Here is a 15,132-nt window from a genome sequence, read left to right as displayed (position 1 = left end):
TGTGCGTACGTTTAATGGTGCTGATTCTAATGCTGCATGTATCGTTAAGCAAGTCCGAGCAATTTCTTGTGCGTTCTTCCTTCGGGGTGGGTGTCCTGACAGGGATCCTTTGCACATAGGAGTCCGGAGGAGGAGGACGACGAGTAACAAGTCCATGAAATTCAAATTTCTGCCTCCCACCCCCCCCCCCTCTTCGATAGTGTCGGCGATGAGATCAGAGCCCAATAAAAACGATTCTACGACAGAACCCATGTGGCTCCGACGTGGACTATTTACATTACAGATTTGATGCCACTTGTAGCATCTTCCCGGTTGGACGTTTGCTGGAAACGTGATTTTATTGATTAGTGCCGTCTAAGGACGTCTGTTCCACCTCCCAGGGAGACAAGAAGGATCTGCTCAGACAACGGAAATCAACTTTCAGTTAACGGAACAGAAAAAAAGTTTCCTCTCCCCGGGCACGAACAACGGCAGCTCGGGCTATCATTATTGATTGTCTTTTTCCCAGAGTGCCGGTAAACGACGTGATACGTTATCAATCAAGGTAATTCTTCGCGGTGGGAAACGGTTTGTTGGCGAAAAAATATGCCCTGATCCAAAGACACGTGCGTGTGTTAACTGACTGTGATTTGCAACTTGCATGATTTTTATTTCACCAGTCAGCAGTAATATAAAGTGGATTGTTGTGAATAAGACTTATGAGCAGTTATCTATGAAATCAGTCTTTTTTTCTAATTTTATTTTTGTATTTTTTATCCGGCTGAAACTTTGTTGGTGCCTTCGGTATGCCCAAAGAAGCCATTTTGCACCATTAGTTTGTCCATGTAATTTTCCATACAAATTTGGCAGATGTCCATACAAAAATGAAAATTCAAAAATCTGTATCTTTTGAAGATATTTGTTTAACGATTTGGTATCTTCGGCAAAGTTGAAGGTATGGATAAGGACTACACTGAAAAAATATTGTTTGCCCCAATCAGCTAGCTCCCTACGTTGTGTCTGTCGGGCCGGCCGGGAAAGCACACAAGTTGCCTCTGCAACCACGAAGAATAGCGAAGACGACGACAAAATACCATTCGGAGGACGATACAATAAAGCAAACACACGGCGATTACTTCTGCCGAGGCACAGAGAACAGATGTACATCTAGGCTCGAACTTGTGTCTAAACACTGCAGCACTCACAAAATGTGTTGCATACAATCTTGCATTAAAGAAATTAGGGTGTAAAGGATAGGCTTGGCGGCGCCACCGTCGCAGCTAAGATTACTTGACTTAACAATGTAGAATGGCTCAATAATTTCCTCAGAAACATAATATTTTCCTCGTTTATAAACTAAATTCACTTCAGTACAATTTCAATTGACTGCAAATAATGCAAAAATACATTAACATTAACGAAAACATAGCAGGAAACATATTTAAAAATTATTTTTTTGAACGATAGCTTAAAATAGTACCTTTCCACAAGTTAACTCTGATTTCGTTTTGTTTACCTTCACAGCTGATTTTGTTATTTTCTTTCGCGCGTAAAATCGTACCCCTACGATGAAGGACAGTCAGACATTGGTCTGATGTCATTCGTTCGGAATGTTTTGTGCAGTGAATGGATGGTCCAACGTTCTGCTACTGTAGGTCATCATGATTTTTGAAGTGGAGCTATCTAGGCGGATGAAGCACACCCTAGCTCTTTTCAACGTATCTTGTTTTGAATTTTTACACACGTTTTTCGATGTTTTTTGTTCAGTGCAGGGCCGTATCTAAGGGGGGTGTTATGGGTGTTCAACACCCCCCATGGAAAAAAATGGCTTACACCCCTAACGCCCCGACAAAGACACGGCCCGAAGGGCCGCCATTTTTTATGACTATCAAAGTAAATACGCCCTCATAAAAACATTTGACGCTAAGAAAAAACTCCACTTTCCCAAAACACACCCTTCTAAAAATATTTAAAATAACTATGTTCGTTGACGCCAAGAGAAAAACTAAACTCTTGCAAAAAACCCAACTTTCATTCAATACGCCCTCAAGAAAATTTAAAAAAAAATTGATCGTTGACGCCTTGAAAAAAACTAAAGTCTCGCTTAATACGCCTTCATAAAAATAATTAAAAAAAACTTTGATCGCTGACCCCTTGAAAAACTCAACTTGTACTAAATACGCCATCAAGAATATATTTTGAAAAAACTTGTATCGTTGACGCCTTGAAACAAAACTATACTCTTAATTATTTTATAAAGGCGTATTTAACTACATAAAATATTAAAAAAAAACTTTGATCGCTGACGTCTTGCAAAAAAACTTCCACTAAATACGCCCTCAAGAAAATATAAAAAAAAAGCTTTGATCGCTGACGCCTTGAAAAAAAAAAACTAAACTCTGACTTAATACGCCTTCACTAAAATAATAAAAAAAACTTTGATCGTTGACGCCTTGAAATTTTTTGTTCACTAAATACGCCCTCAAGAAATTATTTAAAAAAAAACTTTGATCGTTGACGCCTTGAAAAAAAAACTTTCACTAAATACGCCCTCAAGAAATTATAAAAAAAAACTTTGATCGTTGACGTCTTGCATAAAAACTTCCACTAAATACGCCCTCAAGAAAATATTTAAAATAAACTTTGATCGTTGATGCCTTGAAAAAAATTCAACTGTCACTAAATACGCCCTTAAGAAAAGGGTGAAAAAAACTAAACTCTGGCTTAATACGCCTTCATTAAAATAATTTAAAAAAACTTTGATCGTTGACGCCTTGAAAAAAACTAAACTCTGTGTTAATACGACTTCACTAAAATAATAAAAAAAAAACTTTGATCGTAGACGCCTTGAAAAAAAAAACTTTCACTAAATACGCCCTCAAGAAAATATTAAAAAAAAAACTTTGATCGTTGACGCCTTAAAAAAAACTAAACTCTGTGTTAATACGCCTTCACTAAAATAATAAAAAAAACTTTGATCATAGACGCCTTGAAAAAAAGAACTTTCACTAAATACGCCCTCAAGAAATAATTAAAAAAACTTTGATCGTTGACGCCTTGCAAAAAACTTGCACTAAATACGCCCTCAAGAAAATATTAAAAAAAAAACTTTGATCGTTGACGCCTTGAAAAAAATTCAACTGTCACTAAATACGCCCTCAAGAAAATATATAAAAAAAGACTTTGATCGTTGACGCCTTGAAAAAAAAAAACTAAACTCTGACTTAATACGCCTTCACTAAAATAATAAAAAAAACTTTGATCGCAGACGCCTTGAAAAAAACTAAACTCTGTGTTAATACGCCTTCACTAAAATAATAAAAAAAAACTTTGATCGTAGACGCCTTGAAAAAAAAACTTTCACTAAATACGCCCTCAAGAAATTATTAAAAAAAAAAAACTTTGATCGTTGACGCCTTGCAAAAAATTCAACTGTCACTAAATACGCACTCAAGAAAATATATAAAAAAGCTATGATCGTTGACGCCTTGAGAAAAAACTAAACTCTGGCTTAATACGCCTTCATAAAAATAATTTAAAAAAACTTTGATCGCTGACGTCTTGCAAAATAACTTCCACTAAATACGCCCTCAAGAAAATATTTAAAAAAAACTATGATCGTTGACGCCTTGAAAAAAATTCAACTGTCACTAAATACGCCCTCAAGAAAATATTTAAAAAAAACTTTGATCGTAGACGCCTTGAAAAAAAAAACTTTCACTAAATACGCCCTCAAGAAATAATTAAAAAAACTTTGATCGTTGACGCCTTGCAAAAAACTTGCACTAAATACGCCCTCAAGAAAATATTAAAAAAAAACTTTGATCGTTGACGCCTTGAAAAAAATTCAACTGTCACTAAATACGCCCTCAAGAAAATATATAAAAAAAGACTTTGATCGTTGACGCCTTGAAAAAAAAACTAAACTCTGACTTAATACGCCTTCACTAAAATAATAAAAAAAACTTTGATCGCAGACGCCTTGAAAAAAACTAAACTCTGTGTTAATACGCCTTCACTAAAATAATAAAAAAAAACTTTGATCGTAGACGCCTTGAAAAAAAAAAAACTTTCACTAAATACGCCCTCAAGAAATTATTAAAAAAAAAACTTTGATCGTTGACGCCTTGCAAAAAATTCAACTGTCACTAAATACGCACTCAAGAAAATATTTAAAAAAAACTATGATCGTTGACGCCTTGAAAAAAATTCAACTGTCGCTAAATACGCACTCAAGGAAATAAAAAAAAAGTTTTGATCGTTGACGCCTTGAAATTTTTTTTCACTAAATACGCCCTCAAGAAAATATTTTAAAAAAAACTTTGATCGTTGAAGCCTTGAAAAAAATTCAACTTTGACTAAATACGTCCTCAAGAAAAAAAAAATGCTATGATCGTTGACGCCTTGAAAAAAACTTAACTCTGGCTTAATACGCCTTCATTAAAATAATATTAAAAAACTTTGATCGTTGACGCCTTGCAAAAAACTTGCACTAAATACGCCCTCAAGAAAATATTTAAAAAAAACTTTGATCGTTGACGCCTTGAAAAAAACTAAACTCTGTGTTAATACGCCTTCACTAAAATAATAAAAAAAAAACTTTGATCGTAGACGCCTTGAACAAAAAAAATAATTCACTAAATACGCCCTCAAGAAATTATTAAAAAAAAACTTTGATCGTTGACGCCTTGAAAAAAATTCAACTGTCACTTAATACGCACTCAAGAAAATATATAAAAAAAGCTATGATCGTTGACGCCTTGAGAAAAAACTAAACTTTGGCTTAATACGCCTTCATTAAAATAATTTAAAAAAACTTTGATCGTTGACGTCTTGCAAAAAAACTTCCACTAAATACGCCCTCAAGAAAATATTTAAAAAAAACTTTGATCGTTGACGCCTTGAAAAAAATTCAACTGTCACTAAATACGCCCTCAAGAAAATATAAAAAAAAACTTTGATCGCTGACGCCTTGAAAAAAAAACTAAACTTAATACGCCTTCACTAAAATAATTTAAAAAAAACTTTGATCGTTGACGCCTTGGAAATTTTTTTTCACTAAATACGCCCTCAAGAAATTATTTAAAAAAAAAACTTTGATCGTTGACGCCTTGCAAAAAAACTTGCACTAAATACGCCCTCAAGAAAATATTAAAAAAAAAACTTTGATCGTTGACGCCTTGAACATTTTTTTTTCACTAAATACGCCCTCAAGAAATTATTTCAAAAAAACTTTGATCGTTGACGGCTTGAAAAAACATTCAACTGTCACTAAATACGCCCTCATGAAAATATAAAAAACCCCGATTGAATATCACCAGAGGTGAAATAGAGCCTTTCTTACAAAATGATGAAACTCCGAAAAATATATTGGTGCAATTAAGTTTTCAGAAACATAATGATACCACCCAGTGAGAATTTGACCTAAAGCTTCGAATCTTTTTAGACTAAACTTTGAATGCATTTTTTTTTTCAGAGGTACATTATGCGTCCTAATAATATTTAATTAAGAAAAACTTATTTGATTGACATTATTAAAAAAAAATAAAGGGTACTCAGTCTTTAATATTAGTCTATGATTAACTTAAAAAAATATGTATCGATATTGCACTTTGTCGATCTATTATGAGAAGCCAGAAAGAACACCTTCACGCGCAGCGTGAAACGCGCAAGCGTAAATGTGCTGGCGTTTATGCTTCGACTTGACGACTTGTCGATCTTTTGAGCGAGAACGAGCCGGGACTTCAAATTTGATGTTCAGATTATGATTCCGTATAAAACCAAAAATGTAATAGGAAAAATAGGGTTAAAATAAGACTAAAACGTTACTTAATCCACCCTTAGGCGGTTGGTGCCTTCCTCACATTCGTTGGAAAGGTCATTTAATTACCTATCCAAAGATAGGTCGCATGATATACTTGGACAACGTTTTCATCAAAATATCTGAGATCTGGCCTCCAAAAAGTGTATAAATAACACTTAAGTGCTAATAACTTTTGATAGGGCTGTCAGAGCCTACTCCGGTGGAATCGCTGGCGGCGGTTGGACTCGCAATCCAAAGGTCGTCAGTCCAAACACTGGAGTGGAAGGTTCCTTGGAGTAAAAAGAGGTTTGGGTGCTCTCCCCATTCAAGCCTTCGGACTCCAAGGTTCGAGCAGAAACTTGCAATAGAGACTACAAAAGACCCGGGGGTCGTTAATGTGGATGGTTTGATTTTTTTTTTGAGGGCTGTCAGATCTTCAATGTTTTGGTTGCGTTGGAAAGATTTTTTGAATACCTGTTCAATGACAGGTTGCATGATAGATCCGGACAACGTTTTCATCATGATATCTGAGATCCGGCTTCCAAAAAGTACATGAATAACACTTAAGTGCTAATAACTTTTGATAGGGTTGTCAGATCTTCAATGTATTGGTTGCGTTGGAAAGGTCTTTTAAATACCTTTCTAAAAATGTATAACCACCCTTTTTACAATCTTCCGGACTTTTGTTAAAATCGTTTTTTTAGCATAACTTTTGAAGTACTTTACTGCCCATGATCGCATAAATGTCCCATATGCATTTTCATCACTTTTGAGATATTGATGCAGTTTGGTTCAAAATCGTGTGCTCTTTCTAAAGAGCCTATAACATCCAGTACTTTGTTCTAGAAATCGGGAGGAAATCCAGTTTTTTCGTGAAAACTTAACATGTAGCCTTATGTGTGGGACAAACTTCAAATGCGTTTTTCTCAGTTTGCTGTTTTTGCATATGGGACATTTATGCGAACATGGGCAGTTTTTTAAACCGTATACTTTTTAATAGCGACTTATGGGACCCCAAGACGGATCGAATGACGCCAAAACGGACAGAATCGGTTCAGCCAATGTCAAGATAATCGAGTGACAATTTTTTGATCAACATCCCACCACACACACAGACATTTGCTCAGAATTTGATTCTGAGTCGATAGGTATACATGAAGGTGGTTCTAGGAGGTCTAATTGAGAAGTTCAGTTTTCGAGTGATTTTATAGCCTTTCCTCAGTAAGGTGAGGAAGGCAAAACACTAATATGGCTATATCTCTGGAAATACATTTTGGAAAAGCATCAATTTTTGGGCCCAATTAGTTTATGGCGCATGTTTTCGAATGGATTTTTTTTTTTTTTTTTTTTTTTTTTTTTATGTCGAAGCTTATGATCAGTAGGGCTGAAAGGATATTACGGTTCTGTTCAGCAACGGAGGGGCAACCATGGGTGATCTCTCATGCTCATGCTCATGCTCATGCTCATGTTTTCGAATGGATTTTTGTTTGAAACTGAATTCTTTTAATTTGATAGTGTTATCTGTAAAATAGTCCAAAAAATACCTCTAAAAATGGCTTTGACCACATTTACTGGTCTAAAATTGCGAATCAATAAATAAAATGTTCGTCTCCGACCCCACGGCTACAAATCTGAAATATAAAAATTGTGGGTTTTACGAGCGGTTTTCCAATGATCTAATCTGATCTTATCTAATCGAACACAAGCGCAGCCAGTCCGAAGAAAGCATCCGGGAAGAACTTATGGTTAGATTACGCCTCAAGTTCCTTCTTGTCATTATTAATGATTGCAGTACTTTCGAGAACCCCCGAAGTGTATTACACTCATTAAGTAGGCCGGGCCGCTACTGCGTTGCATTAACCGCATGAGACAGATTCTATGAACGGATCCCACATTTCATAGAACCATCAGGGGAAGAAGAAGAAGCCGGGGACATACCGTACCAACCGGTTCGAGTTATTTATAGATTATAATGGTGTGTGGGTGTGTAGGGGAATTGTTGGGGAAGGGATTGCTGTATTATATAGTTAATGACCTTGTGACATTACTTCACCACTACGGATTAATTCACTCAAGGAGTATTAATTACTTGGAGGACGAATTGCTAGAGCATCCGACTTCCAATCCAACGGTGTGAGTTCGAATCCCACCTGATTCTATGCGTTTTTTGTTCATATTCAAAGTTCAATGACAGTCGAAAAATTTCAAGTAGACCGGTCGGGAATCAAACCCTGAACCTTCCGCTTATGAGGCGGAAGCCGTAGCCATTAAGCCACGGGCCGGTCTACGAGCGGTTTTCCAATGATTGAAGACACAAATTTTTAAGAGCGGATACAGACATCGCTCAAGTATTTCAGAAAAAGAGCTCTCAAAAATCAGACTTTGAGTTCCGGGTTCCGGGCCAAAATTCAATCGAAAGAACGCATCTAAACCTTCAAACTAGACATTGGATTTTTTTTCTGGGACGATCCCTCGCCGTGCACGATTTTTTAAAGATTTCTGAGAAAAGCGTTTTTCCAAAAGTAAACCTTAAACCTTTCTTTTGTAAGAAAGGCAAAAAGCTTTGATCGTTGACGCCTTGAAAAAACTGAAGTTTAGCTTAATAAGGCCTCATTAAAATCTCGAAAAATCGAAATCGCACTGAAATCGGTCAGCTATTTTTATTATAAAGCCTTTGACTAACTGGATAGGCTCTCCTGGATTTTGTTAGTAAAATACTTAGATCGTTATCAGCCAGATCCAAATCCAACTTTGACTATGTACGCCAAAGTTTTTTTTATTTAGGGTCATTTCTCCCCAACTGGAAACAAAAAAGTACAAATTCGAAATTTACTTTTTCTGATCCTGCTGAAATTTGGCGAAACTGTTTATCATATCGAAACATAAAAAAATCTTCTATTTTTTGGCACTGCCCCAAAGTTTTACGATTTTCGCCAATTAAAAAAAACATTTTCAAATATTTTGGAAAAAAAATGATTCAATTCAGCGTCATCATTTTGATTAATATCAAACATGGCAGCATTTTGAGCAATTAGAATAAATGATGCAGGGATGGATGTGAGTAAATTCTGCTACTTTAAGCTTATAAATTTGAAATTCTCAAGAGATTTCAACTTGCCCTAACAAGTAAAGTTCGATTCGAATAAAAAATTTGATGACGCCATATAATTCAGCGTTTCTTAAAAAAGCAGTCGATTTTTGCTTTTTTGTATCCACGACATGGCCATTTGAAAACTAATTTAAAAAAATAGATGAAAATCGTAAAACTTTGGGGCGGTGCCAAAAAGAAGGGATTTTGCATGTTTCGATAGGATAAACAGCTCCGCTAAATTTTAGGCATGTTCAGAAAAAGTCAATTTCGAGTGGCGTGAAATGGCCTCGTAAGCAATTGTATGGGCAGCTGTCAAACTTCTATGGAAACTTGTACGGACAAATCAATGTTTTTTTGACGATATTATCTTTTTTATCTACAAACTGTTCTCTGAAATGTGATTGATTCGAAAATGTTATTGTGTGATATGACCGAGGATTGAAAAAAAAGTTGTTGGTTGGTATGTTACATTTAACAAGAAAAAAATATCCGTCAGCTTTGATGTTTGTGTTCTTTCAAAGAAAGCTAGAAATCTGGTAAGTTTGGTACGAAAACTTTTTGTTGATTTTGATTTTCCAAAAACTTGATGAGCTTATAGTTTGAATTTTAAAAAACAACTTTGCTGATAACATCGAAGAGCTACGTCTACATCGCCTTAATTTTTTTTTCAAACTAAAATCAAACTAAGGGATTATTGTTTGTGCCAAAGCAAATCTCGCTGATGTCTTCGGCAAACTTGTTCCTTAAAACACAAACTATAAGCTCATGATATGTTTGAAAAATAAAAAAACGGCGAAAACCAAAACGCATAGATAATACGAGTTGATTTCCATTTTGAATTGATTTGGCTTGAGATGCTCGAGTTCGTTACCAATCTGGCTTAAGCTGTGTATAGATAAAAAATGCCCTCCTTTAAAATTTTCCCGAAAAATTAAGGGGCAAAACAAATTACTGAAGAGAAAAAAATTAATTGAAAACAAAACAATCTAAACTATCAAGGATTCAATAACGTTATTTCAATATTTTCTATCACATATATCACATCAATAATATATGCAAGAATAACAATATTTTCATGAACTTATTGATGTTTAGATATTTTTTTAGCATTACTGCTACAATATATAAAGCAAATTTCACGTTTTTGTTTGGTACGCATTTGTTGACTGTATACGCCCTTCCTATAACACACATACACCCCTAACGCCTTATGGGGGGAAACACCCCCCATTGAAGAATCCTGGATACGGGCCTGGTTCAGTGATGTACATCTGTACACAAGTGACCGAGCCACGTAGCCTAGTGGTAACGCTTCCGCCTCGTAAGCGGTAGATCGGGGATCAAATCCCGGCTCGGACCAACACAACTGGTGATCTTTTTCCCTTCTGGATTCGATTGCTTAGTAAAGGGAAGGTAGTGTATCGTCACAAACTGGACCTTATCACGACACCTTAGGGAGGCGACCTATGGAATGTTAACATTAACCTTACCATGTTAACATTAAGTTGAGAAAGAAACTGCCACTGAATCCGCTTTGTAAATGCCGGCCCCGATACTCTTCAAGGGTGTTCCCCTCAGGAACTGGGAAAGATTTACTTTTACAAAACAAGTAGAAAAAAAACAATAACAATAACAAAAAAAAGTCAAAATGTCACTCTGGCACTAGAGAGCCTAATGTCACTCTCAGGGTTCCAATCGAACTGTCAAATCGGGGTTCCAATCGAGCAACAAGATCATGCAAGAACAAGGTCGGAATCAATTTAAAATAATTTTGACAAAAAAACGAGACTTATAACAATCACAAGTATTGTAAAACTGTTGTTGATAACAATCTGGTAGTTTTTGTTATGTTTATGCTTGTTCGGTACAAGAAAAGTGCCAGCACCAAAGAAAAACTACAAGTTTTCCAACCTTAAATTTGAATGACCTTGGTTGTTTGAAATTTCTCCCAGAACATTTCATTTCCCTATGTAGGTCCCTATCTGGCACTACTTTCTTGGTTCATTCATTATTACGCTATTTTGAAATGTTAGTCTACACAGTAAAAAATGGTGTAAATTTGGAAGCTGTAATTTTGGAAGTTTGAATATTACCTCTTTTATGATGTAAGTTTACATCAATTAAGACTGAAAAAAAGTCATTACACCAGAATAGTGGTAAAATTACACATTTTCAGAGGTAAAATTACACATTTTTTCTGACATAAAAGATGTACCCCTTCTCAGATGTAATATTACCATGATTTTTTTTTCTGTGTAACTAATGATGCAAAATGGCATCAAAACAGTTTCAGTAGGATTAAAAAATTCAAGAAAAAATCGAATGACCGAAATCTCAGAGAATTGTTCTTATAAGACCTGTATGCTGACGAAAATATAGCACTCCAAAAATTATAGGTTAAACATGCGAGCAAAACGATCTAGAGTAATTCTCTACTACCCAAACGATGATAATTAATTTTTGTAATTATTTGCTTATATTGGCAATTTGCGGCGAGAAATATTAAGCTAACCTAGGACAGAAAGAGGAGAGACAGAATTGAAGATCGCGACAACAGTTTTTTCAAACCTTTTGTCACATGGTGGATAGATCCAGACAGGGCGCTGGCAGTTATAAGGCTGGATTTTCATGGATTATGCAACGACATCGAGAGCACGAGCATCGAACCAACTCGATGCTCATGGCTTGCGTTACTTCATTTAGCTTGGACACAAACCCAAAATCGACTTTCCGGAATAAGGAACACTTGCATGCAAGTTAACGAAGGATGGAAAATGACATATTCAAACGTAAACAAAGCAGCATTTGCGTGGCGGTCGGAATTCCAGCACAACTTTTGAAATAAGCTGATGTTGCTCAATAAATCTTTTTCAAATGGTCGTATGAGTAGACTAGCGTCCTACGGGTGAAACTGGAATCACGAAAATGACAATAATTCAGTGAAAACTCAAACAAATTTGCATACTTCTTTGTTAGTTGGACTCGTTAGAATGTCTATTTTCCAAAAATGACCCACAGAACCCGGAAATGTTCCGGTGGCCGGAGATATTCCGATGGGTCACTGGGTCAAACAGAGACAAAAATTGCCATTTTTGGGTCCCGCACAATTTTGTTAACAGAAATCATGGAAAAAACACAATTTTTCATGTTACGATCTTTGTTTTACCCACAGACAGTGCTGACCATGGATTTTGAACCAACGGGATGTTCCGGATTGAGTGGACAGGTTCCCTACCCCGGGGGAGCAGGTTAAGGGACGGTCAGAAATAAAACTATTTCTATCATGGCAATATTGGTGTCAAAGTTCATCTTTTTCAAAATCGAGCTCATCTATGATCCCCAAAACCACTTTTGGGCCGATCTGGCTACTTTGGGACCGGTTCCCGGCACTCCGGCGAAACCCGGAATATGGCAAATTACGGGATTATTTCTGAACAAGTTTTGACAGGACAATATGGATGTCAAAGTTCATCATTTGCAAAATCAAGCTCATCCATAATCCCCAAAACCACTTTTGGACCGATCTGGCCACTTTGGGACCGGTTCCCGGTACTCCGATGAAACCCGGAATATGACAAGTTACGGGATTTGCAAAATATAGCTCATCCAAGAAATTCAAGAATTTTAAAAAATGTAAGAAATGTAAGAAATTTAAGAAATTTAAGAAATTTAAGAAATTTAAGAAATTTAAGAAATTTAAGAAATTTAAGAAATTTAAGAAATTTAAGAAATTTAAGAAATTTAAGAAATTTAAGAAATTTAAAAAATTTAAGAAATTTAAGAAATTTAAGAAATTTAAAAAATTTAAGAAATTTAAGAAATTTAAGAAATTTAAGAAATTTAAGAAATTTAAGAAATTTAAGAAATTTAAGAAATTTAAGAAATTTAAGAAATTTAAGAAATTTAAGAAATTTAAGAAATTTAAGAAATTTAAGAAATTTAAGAAATTTAAGAAATTTAAGAAATTTAAGAAATTTAAGAAATTTAAGAAATTTAAGAAATTTAAGAAATTTAAGAAATTTAAGAAATTTAAGAAATTTAAAAAATTTAAGAAATTTAAGAAATTTAAGAAATTTAAGAAATTTAAGAAATTTAAGAAATTTAAGAAATTTAAGAAATTTAAGAAATTTAAGAAATTTAAGAAATTTAAGAAATTTAAGAAATTTAAGAAATTTAAGAAATTTAAGAAATTTAAGAAATTTAAGAAATTTAAGAAATTTAAGAAATTTAAGAAATTTAAAAAATTAAGAAATTTAAGAAATTTATAATTTCAAATAAGAATATTGAAAAACATCTATAAATTCCGAAATACAAGGGGACACTCCATAAACTACTTGGACACCTTGAGGGGGCCCCTCCTATCTCCCCCCCACTCCCTTTGAGCGATAATCCACATTCCAATACTTAAAAATATTCGTTTTGTGTGGAAATTGTCCACGAGGGAGAGAGGTTGATTTTAGCAATAAGTTATGTCAATAATTTTGATCCATTTAAACAAAATAATATTTTGAAAATCATAAAATTTATTTTATCTAGCAAATTCAAATCATCTTTGCAACTTTCCAATACATTTGAAATCAAAATTATTACATTATGTGGAGGCGAGACGTTTTAAAACTGATCAATACTTTTATTTTTGACAGGCCAACTGTTTCGGTTTTTTCTCATAAATTTTTCAATCTTTCCACCGTGACTCTTCCGCTTCTGCAGCGCCATTTAACCGATGGACTCCGCTTTTAACTCCCAGGAACCCACCAACTCCTTCGGAGTGGCCGTCGCCGCTGCCATTTTCCTTTGGAACACCAATAACCTGTTTTTGTGGGGCGTTGTGCCGGAACTCATCTGCTGGATCTCCCGTCTTGCCACTCGTGGACATTTCATTGAGCACCTGCAGCAAGTTGTGCGCCAGAAACGGGTCCAGCCGGACGTGGTATCATCGCAAAGCCGCCGCAGTGAGGGTTTCCAACTCCAACGATACACAAGTGTCAGTACACTTGTCTTGCCCGCTCTGAAACTGGCCTTCAGGGTCAGCGGATCGCCGCTTCTTCTCGAAGTCGTTCTTCTGGCCAATTGTAGATCGAAACCTTCTTCGATCCACCTTGTATCTGGCCAATACCGTCTTTTTCCTTCCTCGTCATCCAGCTTTAAACATTTTTCCAACATTGTTTTGATTTTTGGTAGAAATTGCGATCGCAACAAAATCAGCTGTTTTGACAGATCAGTCAGATTTTTTCGTTTCGTTCAGTTTCATTTCCAACATGCTCCCGCTAGTTACCAAGCGTTATTCTGGTTTGTGTCCGGGGTGCAGCGATGGCAACAAAGCGGCGCGGACAAGCATCGTGTTTCGATGCACTGACATTTTAGCAAAGCATGGTCGTGAGTATGCTTTCGATGTCGGTCGGTTTAAAATGCTCGTGCATCGAAAATAAAAAGTCGTAAAATCGTATTTTCGTGACTTTCCGGCAATGAGTGGTTTGTTTTTTTACTTGTACAGTCATTTTACATTAATATAAAATATCTTTGAACATTATCTCTTTGAAAAAATGAAGTTTGCAACAAAATTCGACCACGACCATCGAAAGCCGCTTTCAATGTCGTTCATCGAAAAATCCATGAAAATCCACCCTTAGGGGTAAGGAGGTGAAGAAGCTAAGGGCCATTCATTCTAAGTGTAATATTTGGTTGAACTAGCTTTTTAATTTTTGACGAGATCTCGGAAACTATTGGTCCGATTTTCAATGCAAAAGATGAAACTTGAGTAAAATTTTCAGATTTTCAATAAAAATAATTACAAAATTCTGGAGTTTTTTTTTTTGAATAGGTCCTATAAACCAAAATTTCAATTTTTGCTTTTTGGGTGTTTTTAGAACCGCCTTGAGTCAGGGGTATTCAAAAACACCCAAAAAGCCAAAAATGAAAATTTAGTTTATAGGACCTTTTCAAAAACACTCCAGAATTATAAAATTAAGCTTTACTTTGAAAAGGTCTACACTAGATAAATTTCCTAATTTCATAGTTTCGACCAAATTATAAAATTGCTGGAATATTGTGATTAAAAAGAAAATCGATCCAATAGTTTCCGAAATAAAGTCAGTTGAAAATTATAGGCTGATTATGTGACACTTATAACAAATCTTTTTCATCTCTTCAAATTATATGTGAGCTGGTTTCTCAGAAACTAAAATCTGTCCGATTTTCATATCCAGAGAGTTCTTCGATTTTTTTTTCTTGTGTGCTTTTTTCAAAAAAGCATTTTTCT

Source organism: Culex pipiens, chromosome 3 (genome assembly GCF_016801865.2).
Source record: "Culex pipiens pallens isolate TS chromosome 3, TS_CPP_V2, whole genome shotgun sequence".
Classification (NCBI taxonomy): Eukaryota; Metazoa; Arthropoda; class Insecta; order Diptera; family Culicidae; genus Culex; species Culex pipiens.
Note: the sequence above shows the minus strand (reverse complement) of the source record.